Genomic DNA, 16150 nt, shown 5'->3' with positions numbered 1-16150 from the left:
CTGGGTGTATTGTAAACTGTTAAAGACATACTACACCATTGTATTGTAATTTTTCCCTTTTATGTACCATCCATACATGTGAGTGGAAAAAATACTTTTTCCATTGGTCTGAATACATGAAGAAACACCTACTGTAAGGAAATCCATATACATAAGGAAAGTCTTGGTTTTATCTTTTTCAGTGCTTTGAATTTATGTGTTTTCTCAATATGTGTGGGTGTTGGTGCAGGTGAAGAGTTGGCACTACTATTGGCGGAAGTTGACACTTGAAGAAGGCAACCACCTTGTTGTTTTAATGTTTTCAAATTTTCATTAATTTCTCTAAGAAGATTGGTTTTTGCATTTAAAATAGACAAATTAAATTCTGTGGAAAGGCCATATTTGAATTTACAAAAATGTATATTTTGTGTGCTCACAGGTACCAGGGGAAACACCAGAGTTTTTCTGATGTTCCCACGTATACCAGTGAGTGAACAAAAATCCAGGCGCAACAGTTAGTGGTTAGATCACCAATTCATCAATAAATGGCTAAGAATTACACTAATCACCAGGCAATTATACAAGCTGCTCCCACTTAATAGCCTAGGGTTAAACTATAGTCAATATACAAACATAAGGTACTTAATAGAGAGCGCTTAAATTCCAATCACATTTATTAGATATATTAAAAAGTAAATATAGATAAAAATAATCACATTTATATACATAAATTATACATGTATGGCACTTTAAAAAAGCTGAAAGACACCTCGATTGATACTGATAAACTGTATGGCTCCAAATTATTCTTAAAGTTCATAAATGTATAGGCAGTCCATAGCCATATATTATGTATCTTAATAGGCTAGTTTGGCAAGAATTACTTGATATCCAGTTATTTTTATATCCTAGGAATTCTTTGTGTATAAGGATATATACACTGACTATAGCAAGTTTGCTATAATTGAGAGTCCAGATGTTTAAATGGATACAAAAGCTGCAGTCATTAGATCCAAAATATCCTGATGTGTGCACTCACCAGGACCCGGTATTAACCATTTGCCGCTCTACTTCACTTTTATACTGCTGGCGTGGTATGGGGTTTATACAAATTACAGTGACCGGTAAGGTCAGTGCAATGTTTTCACCTCACCGCAGGCTGGAACGTGATGCTTCTTATTGAATGGAGCGGCCGACGACTGTGGCTATACACCACAAGCTGTATCTTTAGACGGAACAAAGCTGGATATATGGTCTCAGTCTGCTCGAGCCAGAACAAACCAAATGTGGTAGGACAGCCCCCGGCTGAGATCACCTGTCATACGGCTGTGATGCGCCCGTGTGTAGCTGGATATCTGAAGCAAGTGGAGGCCAACAGTCCAAAACAATCAGTTTACTCTCAGCACCAGTGCCAATTTCCTTAACATGTTTCTCCGTTATAGCATTAGAAGGGTTTCATAATACAGTTTATCAGTATCAATCGAGGTGTCTTTCAGCTTTTTTAAAGTGCCATACATGCATAATTTATGTATATAAATGTGATTATTTTTATCTAAATTTACTTTTTAATATATGTAATAAATGTGATTGGAATTTAAGCGCTCTCTATTAAGTACCTTATGTTTGCATATTTGAATTTGTTCATGCCTCTAAAAGATGGTGATTTTCTTACTAAGAATCTGATAATTACACCAAAACTCTCTGTCAAATTGGTTTTATACTAGCTGACATTTTGATTAAGAGTACAAGCATTTTCATGTAAAAGCATGAAATTTACATTAATTTTGGAAAGACTACTGTCACATTTTATACAAATGATGACATATTTGTGATAAGTGCTTTTTTCTGTGTCTCACACTGCCTTAAGCAAGGTATGGCATGAAGTGTCAAAGTCAGAAAAATGTCTCAATGCACGTTGCCATATTTGCACCGCACACTGGTCCGCGCTGCGCGTGCATGCGCTCTCCCGTGGATTCGCATACCCGCAATAACGTGCACTCGCAGGCGCGGTATGCGTATTTACGGTAGAGTTTGTGTGGTCGTAGCGTGCGACTCATTCGTTACAAATGTTCACAATTAATGTAGTTTGTAGATCATGGTCCCTTTGATAGATTCTGAAGGTTTGGTTAAAATACAATGTCCCAGAGCTGAGGAATCCCTCTTTATATCGTACAAAGGGTCTAACAGGAATCATACAGCAGTGTTTGGTACCCATCGGAAGAGTATTTAATTAGCAATATTCCGGTGTTGGTTTGGAGCGTATTAATCGCTCGTGCGAATAGTTATGGACATAAGAAGTTTATGTCCATTTCTATTATTTACACATACTCAGGTATGCGGCGGGAAACCCAGTTTCCCACCCACCTGAGCTGTTGGAAATCGTCACAGCCCACCTGTATGAATCACCCTATGACCTTTTGTTATGATACAGGGCCGAATTCCTTCGGCCAATGGACAATGGGATTGTAGGACCAGGAGATTGCATTGTGTGTGGGGCATAAATAGGCAGGCCGACCACATCCAGCTCTCACTCTCTCATCAACGGTTATCTGCTGATAGCCGGGAGCTGGATATCGAGGCGCAGGCGATCATACCCTTTGTGCGTAAGTTTCTCTCCGTTATCATTGTCTTTCTGTGAGCCAATTCATCTCATCTCTCTCTCTCTCTCTCTCTCTCTCTCTCTCTCTGTTCTGTTCTCTCATATCTCCCCTAGACTAGGCTAGTATTGTATTGTATTAGATAGTATTGTGTTGTATTGCATTTAGGTCAGTGTAGTATTGTCTTTTTGTATTTATTGTTTAGTTCTGTGGTTAGGAGGTCTCTGTTATATTGTAGTGTATCATTTGTACTGTTATCCCCTTTTACAAGTATATTAGATATAATACAGTTAATAGGCTTTGGAACCTAAACCAGCATCTGTGTATTTCCTATAGTGTTAAGTGTTCACTTGAGCGTCGGTGACGCTCAAGCAGCTTTGTAGTTAGTCAGGTTACACAAGGTTGCACTTACACCCTGTACTCACATTAAGGTATTCAGTGTATTTCATTGGTATAAGGTTTTACCATAAAGGTATAGTGTTGTGAGCGTCTGCATCGCTGGTGACCTCCTCGTGGTCTCAAGCGTAAGCTACGCCATAGCGAATCATTACCCTAGACATAACCAATAACGTGTCCTGTGATCACTGGGCCGTGAGCGAACGTGACGCTTGAGCGTCTCGCCTACGGCTGAGCGATCGTTACGCAACTAGCGTACCATTACGGTACGTCTTAAGTAAACAGCGTACAGTGTTCTTAGCTTCATAAAGGGTTGTTATACGACAAAGGAACTTAGCATTGTCAATTGGGGACTCGTCCTATCCTTCTCATATCTGCACTAGGTAGATCAGCAGACATTATCCCTCCAGCAAAGGGAGGGAGGTTGTCTCACAGTGCTGACGGGATAAGCGTCTGCTTCGCTTAGATAAAGAATGCTGAAGGAATCCGGGAACCGGAAGTAAGAACAAAACGCTTGTGTCTTTTAAAACTGTTTTATTTCTCTTCTGTCTTGCGTATACACGCACGCATACATATATCTGCATTTCTGTTTCATTTTTCGTATATCACTATTCCTGTTTGCCAATTTTATAGTTGATAGAAAGTGCTAAAAGAGATTTGCTGTTATTTCATAGTAGAGGTGATAGTTAAAGTATAGAACAAACACACGGTTTGTCTGAGATACAAGGCAGTCAGTGTGGATTGCGGTAGATGATCAGGGATCATTTACATTGATAAAAATATATTGTGTTACGGTGGATCCTTTGCATTGCGTACACGTGTCGCTAACAAAGACTAGCGTACGCAATCCAAAAGGCAGACGCACGCAGCGTTCATTACGCAACGTAGCGTCCGGTTACGCCCACGTAGCTCAAGTTGTGATAAAGTGAAGTAACGCAAAGGCGATAATTAACGCACAACGGTAGATAACGCGAAGCGGTAAATAACGCAAATCTATTTTTGGAAAATCTGAAATTTAGTTTAACAGATCCTGCTCCTAATTGGTAACACTTTTGGCCTAAAGACAATTTCTGCGCAGAAATAGATATAGAAACAAAAGTGTACTTGTGTTGAGTGAGTGTGTTTTGTATACAAAAGTTTATATAACTTTAAGGTGGAACCAAAAGGAAAGCCGGGTACTCGTCAAGGGACATACGTGTAAGTGACATATACGGTGGCCAGGGAGGCATCCCTGGTTAAATATTATTTGAGCATTAGAGTATAGCGGACCATAAGGTAACAAGACCAGGAGGTCATAAGGTAACAAGACCAGGAGGTCGTAAGGTAAAAGGTCCGCTATAAAAGTCCAGTGGCACAACGCCTGGGGTGTTGGTGCAGAACCCATATAGGCCACAAGCTCTGGCTGAAGGAATCGCAGCCGGAAACATAGATTCCATTGATCTTTCAGTACATGACAAGTAGTGCTCGTATACTGAACGATTGGACCGCACGTAATTGTGTGCAGTAGTTAGTAATCTGACCTAATACCATCAGAGTAAAGTGGTCACAAACGCTATTTGTACATTCTGACGTGATTTGTGTAATTTTTTATTTTTGGAAGGGAAGTTCGCTGGTCACTCAGGAACTATCTAACAACCCCAACTTTACTGGAAAGAGTAAGTGTCCTGCGGGTAACCCTCATATGTTCCAGTAAATAAAGGTTCACAGGGGCCCTAGGTTGGGTACAGCAGCTCTGGCTACAGTGATTGCAGCACAGGCCAACGTGGGCGAGAAGTAAGTGGGGTACTTGATAAACCACCACCGCCGGCCTGCCCAAGGACATCTTGGTTTGTTTGTAAGGGTTCGCTGAAAGCCTTGATATTCAAGGAGGAATAAGCAACGCCTGCAGATTATGGGGGCCATTTGTTCAGGTAGGGGGCGATCAACCCTGGTTCAGGTTGATTCTGTGAACCGACCAGTTGGGTCGGCACGATATGTAATGTGTGAAAAATATGGAATTCACACCGAATCTTTATGTGATGAATGGGAGAGAATGACTGTACAAGACAGGGACAAATTCCCAAGAATAGGTAGCTTCAGTCCAGAAGTGTTACAAAATTTAAGGAGGAGGATATGTCTCGTAAAATCAGCAAAGAGACGAATTCAGCATCATGATTATTTACAGTTATGGCACCAGGAAGGTGAGATACAGAGAGGTTTGGCTCTGGCGGCAGGATCTGGGGCAGTCAGGAAGTTGATTGCCACAGCTCCTCCTCCACCATACATTGCAGGAGAGAAGTTGATTGCGGAGAGAAACGCACTGGGTTGTAAAACACAAACTCTTAGTAACACTGTAAATGTTAATGATGTTAACCAAATAACTCATGCAAGTATTAACCCGTGCAAGATGTACCCTGTTTTGAACCTTCCTCAGGAGTGTGATCAAGAAGACGATTCAGCAACAATTTCAGCTCTCTCTCTTGCAGCCACCATAGCAGAGACCACAGTAGGCACAGCGACACCCACGAGATTAGTGAAAGCCCCTAGCGGAGGGATAGGTGAGGTCGTGTCAACGGATAAGTACGGCACCATGCACTACACTGAAACAATTGTACCACAACAAGCTGTAGAATCTACACAGGAAGAGGCTGTTAGAATTGCTCCTGTAAGGGTAATAGCAGTTCCCAATGGAAAAACAGATGTGTCTGGAGCCACTCCCATAAGGAACATTGCCATGTACACTCCATTTTCCAGAATGGAATTAAGAACAATAGTGTCCGAATTTCCTGACCCCAGGAAGGATTTAGTTGCTAGCCAAAAATACATCAGGGATCTAGGTAACACTGTAGAACCCAACAACAAGGATTGGCAGATACTGCTAAGAGCTTGTTTACCTTCCAATGTTGATGCAACTCAGTTTTTAGCTGATTGTGCATTGGATAAAGATGTACCGCTTACAGACGTGTACAACAAGGATAATGTAAAAAGGATAAATTTACAGCTAAAGGAGTATTTCCCAGCCGTTGTTAAATGGAATAAAATATTTTCCATTAAGCAAAAGGAGTCCGAAACGGCAACAGAATATTTTCACCGGGCACTATTAGAAATGGCAAAGTACACTGGTATAGAAGACATTAAGACCAACCCAAACCATCGAGAAGTAGCAGTATCTGTACTGATGGATGGTTTAAAGGAAACATTAAAAGCTAGGGTACAGACCACACAACCATGTTGGCGAGGTCTGTCAGTGTCCACATTGAGAGAGGCTGCTATTGATCACGACAGAAACATCACTAGGCACAGAGAGTCGCAAAGTGATAAGTTGATGTCCGTAAGTATACAGGCGCTGACCACAAGGCAACCTGCGTATGTACCACCGAATCCTGTGGGTAAGGCAAGTGTAATAACATGTTTTTCTTGTAACAGACCGGGACACTTTGCACGAGAATGTAGAACAAAGAATGTACAAAGATCTTTTCAACCCCCTAGACAACAACACAACACACGACATTGGGAGCAGGGTCCACAGAGGCGGAGTTTTGAGCCACATACAGGGGAAACAAAAAGATATCCCCCGAACAGAGATTGGCATGCCTCTGGTAGTTCCCAGCTAACTCCCTCACAAGTAGTTGCTGCCAGCGGGATTCAGGGAGGTCAGCATACCCAATAGGGGTGTGGCCATACCTGTAATCTGCAGCCAGTTAAGTTGATTGCTAGTCTTGGAAACGAACCAGAAATTGCAATCAATGTAGCTGGTAAAACTTTAAACTTTCTTGTAGACACAGGGGCGGCCAAGTCAGTGATAAATTCGACAGTGGGCATGAGAACCACTGGTAGGACAATTCCAGCCATGGGAGTAACAGGAGTAGTCCAGCACTACCCTGTTAGCAAACCAGCCGAGATTACAATAGGGCCTTTGCATACCAAGCATTCCTTTTTGCTGGCTGCATCGGCACCAACCAATCTCCTGGGAAGAGACTTACTATGTAAAATGGGTTGCGTCATTTATTGTACTCCTGAAGGTGTATTCTTGGACATTCCTGAGAATCACGCTCAGGAAGTACGGGACATGCTAGACTCCCCATCAAAATTAATGTCACATTCCATTATGACAAATAGGAATCCATCCCAAGTAGAAGAGATGATATCTCAGATACCAGAGTCACTTTGGACAAAAGATGGACAGGACACTGGATTAATGGCAAACGTAGCTCCAGTAGTTGTACAAGTAAAAGATGGTAGGATAGCTCCAAAAATCCCACAGTATCCTCTGAAGCCAGAGGTGGAGTTAGGAGTTTTTCCCGTAATAGAGCGCTTGCTACAACAGGGCATTCTAGTAAGAACGTCCAGTACCGCAAATAGTCCCATCTTCCCTGTTAAAAAGAGTGGGGGGAGGGGTTACAGGCTAGTGCAGGATCTAAGGGGGATTAACAAAATAGTTGAGAGTCAGTTCCCCGTAGTGCCTAATCCAGCTGTCATCCTAATGCAAATTCCTCCCACTGCCAAATTTTTCACTGTTATTGACCTCTGCTCCGCTTTCTTTTCGGTACCTCTGCACCCTGACAGCCAATATTTGTTTGCATTCACATACAGAGGAGTCCAATACACGTGGACTCGGTTACCCCAAGGTTTCATAGATAGTCCAAGTATATTTTCTCAGGCTTTGCATGATTGTTTACAGTCTTTCCAACCAGACAGTGGATCAGTATTGATACAGTATGTGGACGATTTATTACTGTGTTCAGATTCACTGGAAGCATCTCTGAAGGATACGAAACAGCTCCTGTTTCATCTTTCAGACACAGGTCACAAGGTTTCCAAAGACAAGTTGCAATTATGCCAAGCTAAGGTAAAATATTTGGGACACTGTCTAACACAAGGACTGAGACACCTGACCGCTGATAGAATCCAAGCCATTAGAGACATGACACTGCCACAAACCCAGCAACAGATCAGGACGTTTTTAGGAATGTGTGGGTATTGCCGTAATTGGATCCCAGGGTTTTCCATATTGGCGCTACCTTTGCAGGAAATGGTCTCTTCAAACAAGCCTGATCGGATTTCGCATACAGACGAATCTGAAACAGCATTTGAGAGACTCAAACAGTGCCTAACGCAGGCACCAGCACTAGGTATGCCAGACTATGGGAAACCCTTTGAACTATACGGAACAGAAAGTGCTGGGTGCGCAGCAGGTGTACTAACACAAAAACACGGTGACGCCAGCAGGCCAATTGCATACTACAGCGCCCAGCTAGACACGATAGCGCGATCCCTCCCCACATGCTTGCGTAGCGTTGCGGCGATAGCATTGCTAGTGACGAAAAGCGAAGATGTCGTGCTAGGCCACAACCTCACAATCCATACACCGCATGCGGTATCTGCCTTATTGAATTCTGCCCAAACCAGACACGTCTCATCAGCAAGGTTTACAAGATGGGAATTGGCATTAATGGCCCCCGTAAACATCACCATAAGGAGATGCAGCGCATTAAATCCTGCAACATTTCTCCCAGGTGTGCCTGGTCAGACACAAAGGGTGGAAGGTGAGAGTGATGGGGAAGGAGGATTTAATGCAAAGGAAGATACACATGATTGTATGGAATATTTGACCCAAAATTTTACCGCAAGGCCTGACATCAGTGACAATCCACTGAAAGATGCAGAACTCACGTTCTACACGGGCGGTAGTTGTCACAGACAGTCAGACTCGGGAGACTTGTGTACTGGATACGCAGTCGTAGATGACCAAGACACCATAGAAGCGGAACCGCTAGGCCCACCTCACTCAGCCCAGGTTGCTGAACTGGTCGCCCTAACCAGAGCATGTGAATTGGCTAAGGGTAAGTCAGCCAATATCTACACCGATTCCAGATACGCGTTCGGGGTAGTCCATGATTTCGGAGCACTATGGCGGCTCAGAAATTTCATGACGGCAGCTGGTACACCGATAGCGCATGCAGCTCACATAAAAAGGCTTCTAACAGCGATACAGGAACCCGACAGAGTGGCTGTTATCAAATGTAAAGCACATACATATAGCCAAGACCCAGTATCCCTTGGTAACAGCCGAGCAGACGAAGCCGCAAAGCTTGCAGCTGCTACCCCCACACGGACAAACACCACACAGTTGATGGTATTTAATACCATCAACACACAGAAGTTGTGTGAGATGCAGAATTTGTGTTCCACACAGGAAAGAGCAGTCTGGAAGGCAAAGGGATATGGCCAGGAGTCCTCAGGGCTCTGGACGGATGGACATGGTAAACCAGTGGCCCCCAGGGCATACCTTCCATGTCTGGCTGAAGCAGCTCACGGGCTGACTCATCTAGGCAAGGAGGGGATGTGCAAATTGGTAAGAGCATACTGGTGCGCCCCAGGATTCTCCTCTCATGCGAGTAAAAGAGCAATGTCATGCCTTACCTGTCTGAGAAAGAATATTGGAAAAGCAATACCTACAGAACCATCCCATATCCCACCTGCCGGCGGCCCTTTCCAGGTAATACAAATTGACTTCATTCAATTACCCCCATGTCGAAATTTGAAATATGTACTTGTCTGTATAGATGTTTTCTCAAATTGGGTCGAAGCTTTTCCAGCAGCTACAAATACCGCTATGTTTACAGCTAAGAAAATTGTGCAGGAATTTGTATGTAGATATGGTATCCCTAGAATCATTGAAAGTGATAGGGGTACCCATTTTACAGGTGATGTCTTTCAAGGAATGTGTAAATTGATGGGTATTGATAGCAAGCTGCACACTCTGTACCGTCCACAGGCGAGTGCGAAGGTCGAAAGAGTGAACAGCACTATTAAAAATAAATTGAGTAAAGTAATGGCAGAGACAGGATTAACGTGGCCTGAAGCTTTACCCATTGTTTTGTATAGCATCAGAACCACTCCCAGGTCCCCTCTTAATCTGTCTCCTTTTGAAATTCTGTTTGGTCGACAACCGCATGTCATGATTAACCCTCAGGATGATTTGAAATGTAACAATGAAGTAACTGTAAAGTACTTGATTAACATGAGTAAGCAGTTGAGGAATCAAAATGATAATCTGAAGTTGATGATTCCTGATTTACCAGATAGTAATTGTCATGACATTGAACCTGGGGATTATGTAATGATACGAAATTTTCTACGCTCAGGTTGTCTTATTGATAGATGGGAAGGACCATACCAGGTCTTATTGACTAGCACCACAGCATTGAAGGTTGCTGAGAGAGAGACTTGGGTCCATTCATCCCACTGCAAAAAGGTTGCTGATCCAGAGAAGTCCCGCGATAAGGAACAGACGGTAGAGGTTGTATCACTGGAGTGTCTGTTCCAGGAGGATTGAGGCGGCACCTGAGCCTTGAAGACCGAAAGCAGTTGTCGACTCCCCTCTCCCTTTTATGGTTTTTCTCCACTTCCCATCCCCTCTTCCTTAAAATTTCTTTTTCCCCCTTCTCATTCTTCTCTATTTCCTCCTCAAAGATGGACTTGCCCCAAGAGACTGTGATCCGGATTTTGATGTTAACCATGATGTTGACCAGAGCAGTCTGTTCCGGCGAGAGTACCATAGAGGTCGAAAGAGGTTCTGGAATGGGTTCCGATTATGATGATGGAGGCGTAGTTTTCCAAGATCAACCAAACCAACAAGCAAAGGCGAGTATCAGAAAACGATCCGATAGAAGAAATTGTGATGGATTGTTAGCTGAAGAAAATTGTATCTGTAGGCTCTGTGATAATCTGGTTGAAGATGGATGCATAAAGAAATGCCAATCTAGTTTTAATATCCATATAGACCGGCATCCATTGAGTGACTATCACTCCTTAGTGGGTAACGTGTTAAACCAAACAGATTGTTGGGTATGCTCTCAAGTACCTCAGGGTCACAGCAAATCAGGGCTAGTACCATTTCCTTTAACGTTAGGGGAGGTACTTGAGCTAAGTAGTGGGAGACCGGTGGACCGGAGGTTTAACATCTCCAGCCCTCCTAGTTTGAAGCTCCACCAATACCATGTGGATAGGTCCCTCTTATGTTTTAACATCTCCAATCCCAGAAAACCGGGAAATTGGGAAGTGTCATGGAGCAACCTTACCATGACCTTTTCACACAGAGCAGATAGAATGCCTACAGATACAGAGCTCGTACGCCATATAGCCAGTAGAGGAAAATCTTTCCGGTATCGATATACCTTAGGAAATAGGATTACTAGAGTTGGAGAGGTATCACCAGGATACTGTGCACATATCGTACAAACCGATACGTGCACTAGGCAGATGGAAGAATTAGGGTCAGGAGATTTCACCTGGAAGGTTTGTAACATGGTCATGTCCTTCTCCGTCCCATATGTTCTCCCCGATGATGCATATTTCATATGCGGGAGAAAGGCGTACAAGTGGCTTGCCCCAAACTCTGAAGGATTGTGTTATATTGGAAAAGTATTGCCTGAAGTGATGACTGTTACACATGACAAAATGAAGGACATACACCGTGGTGCCCAAGCTCCTTATACTCACACTCACTACGAGCACCGGGTTAAAAGACAACTGTCAGAAAGGTTAGAGCATCCGGCCTCCGATCTTATCCATGAATCCACCGGGATTCAGGTTCTGATAGCGTTAGATTTCACTCGTACCGCTCGAGGAGTGATGAATTATAAATACATTTCCGCACTCGCCAATTTGTTAGATAATATCACTGAAATGTATGATGACACGTTTAGATACACTGGAAGAGAACTTCAAGCTTACAAAACAGAACTAGTTCAGCATAGGATGGTTCTTAATTACCTTACAGCAGTAACAGGCGGATATTGTGTTACATTGGCAACACAGTACGGCATAAAGTGTTGCACGTATATCACAAATAGCACCGAGGATCCGGTAGAGGTCATAGACCAAAAGATGGACGATATTCTCCAATTGAAGTGGGAATTTCGTCGAAAACACAATCTCACCCTTGCTGCTGTAGGTAATGAGCTGACTAGTTGGGTGTCATGGTTGAACCCGCGAAATTGGTTCTCCGGTTTAGGAGATTGGGCTCAAGGAGTCATAATGGATGTTGGAAAGTTTCTACTATGTATCTTGGGTGTCGTTATATCGATTGGATTGATATTTAGATGCGGGCAGGCTTTAATGAGGTGCAAACAAAGTACAAAAGTGATGAGCTTGAGGAGTGAGGAAACCGTAATTAACCTGGATTTGATTTATGACCCAATGATAGAAACCAGGATGTGATGAAAATGCGATTATACGGTCCGTTTCTTTCACCTGTTTTTCTGCTTTTCTCCAAGATACAAAGACCCCCTTGGACGAGGAAGCTGACGAGACGAGATGTATACAGACAACAGACAAGCACCAAAGAAGAAGATTTGACAACTTTAAATATGGACACTTGATGAACTTTGCCATGGATCCCCAGTTTCCCTAGTATCTTTAAACTCACGCTAGCCCAACATTTTTGTAAATCTGATGGCTCAGACAAAGCTATTTGCTCATGCCTAAGGAGCAATACAGCGCAAAGAAGACGACTCTCAACAGATACCGAAAACAACTTCGACGACAGATGTACATTTCCCTGACATAGAATATCATTGCATTTTTCGTAAGTGTTCTTTATCTTCATCTCTACAACCCTCAGGTAACGACACACATAGACGATAGGGAATACAGGCACAGATATCAGCAACCACATACCTCCCCCATTCATGTATCATCAACTAAAATGTGCATCCCCATTTTGTTACAACCACAGCCGAAATGAGCTCGGTAGAGTTTGACAGCCCATCCACAGACCTGTACCACAGGATAAGAAGGAATTCAAATGTATACTTCGCAATACCTCGAAGCTTGATTTACAACACGTACGGCACGATGATACATGACCCCCCAAACATGGATTCATACACACATGCTTCTGCTATCTCACTAGGTCATACCCTCTTCACACCTTCTCCTCTCTCCTCCCCTACCCAACCATGGAAATCAATTAACCCCTGACTTACATTTTTCTCCTTAAATGTTTTGTGGCAGTTATTATTGACTGCCAAAGGGTGGACTGTCAAAGTCAGAAAAATGTCTCAATGCACGTTGCCATATTTGCACCGCACACTGGTCCGCGCTGCGCGTGCATGCGCTCTCCCGTGGATTCGCATACCCGCAATAACGTGCACTCGCAGGCGCGGTATGCGTATTTACGGTAGAGTTTGTGTGGTCGTAGCGTGCGACTCATTCGTTACAAATGTTCACAATTAATGTAGTTTGTAGATCATGGTCCCTTTGATAGATTCTGAAGGTTTGGTTAAAATACAATGTCCCAGAGCTGAGGAATCCCTCTTTATATCGTACAAAGGGTCTAACAGGAATCATACAGCAGTGTTTGGTACCCATCGGAAGAGTATTTAATTAGCAATATTCCGGTGTTGGTTTGGAGCGTATTAATCGCTCGTGCGAATAGTTATGGACATAAGAAGTTTATGTCCATTTCTATTATTTACACATACTCAGGTATGCGGCGGGAAACCCAGTTTCCCACCCACCTGAGCTGTTGGAAATCGTCACAGCCCACCTGTATGAATCACCCTATGACCTTTTGTTATGATACAGGGCCGAATTCCTTCGGCCAATGGACAATGGGATTGTAGGACCAGGAGATTGCATTGTGTGTGGGGCATAAATAGGCAGGCCGACCACATCCAGCTCTCACTCTCTCATCAACGGTTATCTGCTGATAGCCGGGAGCTGGATATCGAGGCGCAGGCGATCATACCCTTTGTGCGTAAGTTTCTCTCCGTTATCATTGTCTTTCTGTGAGCCAATTCATCTCATCTCTCTCTCTCTCTCTCTCTCTCTCTCTCTGTTCTGTTCTCTCATATCTCCCCTAGACTAGGCTAGTATTGTATTGTATTAGATAGTATTGTGTTGTATTGCATTTAGGTCAGTGTAGTATTGTCTTTTTGTATTTATTGTTTAGTTCTGTGGTTAGGAGGTCTCTGTTATATTGTAGTGTATCATTTGTACTGTTATCCCCTTTTACAAGTATATTAGATATAATACAGTTAATAGGCTTTGGAACCTAAACCAGCATCTGTGTATTTCCTATAGTGTTAAGTGTTCACTTGAGCGTCGGTGACGCTCAAGCAGCTTTGTAGTTAGTCAGGTTACACAAGGTTGCACTTACACCCTGTACTCACATTAAGGTATTCAGTGTATTTCATTGGTATAAGGTTTTACCATAAAGGTATAGTGTTGTGAGCGTCTGCATCGCTGGTGACCTCCTCGTGGTCTCAAGCGTAAGCTACGCCATAGCGAATCATTACCCTAGACATAACCAATAACGTGTCCTGTGATCACTGGGCCGTGAGCGAACGTGACGCTTGAGCGTCTCGCCTACGGCTGAGCGATCGTTACGCAACTAGCGTACCATTACGGTACGTCTTAAGTAAACAGCGTACAGTGTTCTTAGCTTCATAAAGGGTTGTTATACGACAAAGGAACTTAGCATTGTCAGAAGCCATGGAGGGCAGAAAGTCAGTGGCAGCGTCAGCACCTGCTTGTATTGTTGGCTCCAGTGATTCTGGGTTGGGTGGCTCAAAGTTGCGGCTGTGGTGGTGTAACAAGAAATAATTATAAAGTGAATGTCCCATCCTCTTCAGTTTCCAGAGAGACAATTGTTGGGGATCGTGGCTTATTACTCTGTGAAGCTAAAAAAAAACATGAGATAAGTAAGACAGAATGGTAGAAATACAAGGGGACACACAGCAGAATGACCAATTGTGGTGTCTGGATTAAAAAAACACACAGAAAAATTGAGAATTGTAATATGCAGTGGATTTGTTTTATACCACAAGTGGAATCAGGATGAAGTATGATGGTTAATGTAATTCATCATCCAAAAGACAGACAATTGTGGAGTTGAGCACCCCTAACATGTAGTTTAGCACAGGCAGTTTTCAAGACTGTCTGTAAAACATTATGTGAAGAATTTTCCCCAAGATAAATTACTCCACTGTGCAACTTTGAAAATGTCTTAATAACTCTGTTTTTAAAATGAAAAGTGCATAAAAGAACAGATCTCTGAACAATCTAACCTTTTTAATTATTATTTCTAGATACTCATCAAGTATCTGCACACTTGGAGGTGTGTGGTCCTTCCACTTGGTGCTCCTCCCCACTCCTCACTGAAGAAGGAGGCAGTGGCAATGGTGGTGAACATCTGTCAGATGGACCTTTAAAGAAATGTAGCCAGTTTAATATAAAAAATATATATTTTTGTAAAAAATATATATATTTTTGTGAGTAAACACAATCCTGCAAATGTACTTACCTGGCTGATGCTGAACCTGCAATTGGGTTGGCCACCGTGGCCGTGACACTTTGCTCTTCCCTTTATGACTTTTCCCTGTGATTTTATATTTGGAGTAGTGATATTTAAAAAAAATTACAAAATGTTGTCCTACAAAAATTTTTATGTTTTTAAAGTTTTTAAAAACAAAAAAACCTGCATGCACATTTGGCAAAAACAATGAGAGACAGCCAATATACATTGGCCTAACCATTACCAGAGCAGACAAGTACTGTAACTTTGCTTTGTATAGGACTAATGTAAAACATTTTGCCAATGGCAACTGAGTTGTAATGCATTTACTGATGAGGCAAAAAATAAATCTGGCTTTTTCTTTAACATTAAAAAGGTAATGGGTTATTTTTTTTAAACCCAACAATGCAAAATGGACTACAAAAACAAAAATGGCTATGTGGACACATTTTTAAATGAGACTATTTGAAAAAGAGGTCACAGGTCTCCAAACACCTTTAATGACAATTGTGCCCAAGGCTTAGCGATATCCACATCCAGGCAGTCTAGGATAACGCTCCCTACTTCAGCAATTTATAACAGGGTATTATTAATATCCCCAATTGCACAGGCTCAGCAACAAACATCCACACAGTATTGTTGTGTGCCTACTGTTTCAGTAATTAATACAATTTGTAGCATGTTTGTCACAACTGAGGGCTGGTGTTGGTAGCGGGATGCCTCAGTTGTAGGGGCTGATGGGTACTTAAACTAGGAGGTGAGATGGGACTCCTGGACTTGTGCAGGAGCTGCAGCACCAAAGCCCGAAGGTGTGACCACAACAACTGAAAAATAGCTTTAGTGTTTTTTATTAAATAATAAAAGTCAAGAAAAGTGCAACACAACAATAATCATT

The sequence above is a fragment of the Pseudophryne corroboree genome, chromosome 6 (genome assembly GCF_028390025.1).
Source record: "Pseudophryne corroboree isolate aPseCor3 chromosome 6, aPseCor3.hap2, whole genome shotgun sequence".
Lineage (NCBI taxonomy): Eukaryota > Metazoa > Chordata > Amphibia > Anura > Myobatrachidae > Pseudophryne > Pseudophryne corroboree.
The sequence above is the reverse complement of the archived record's forward strand: the minus strand, read 5'-3'. Positions refer to the sequence as shown.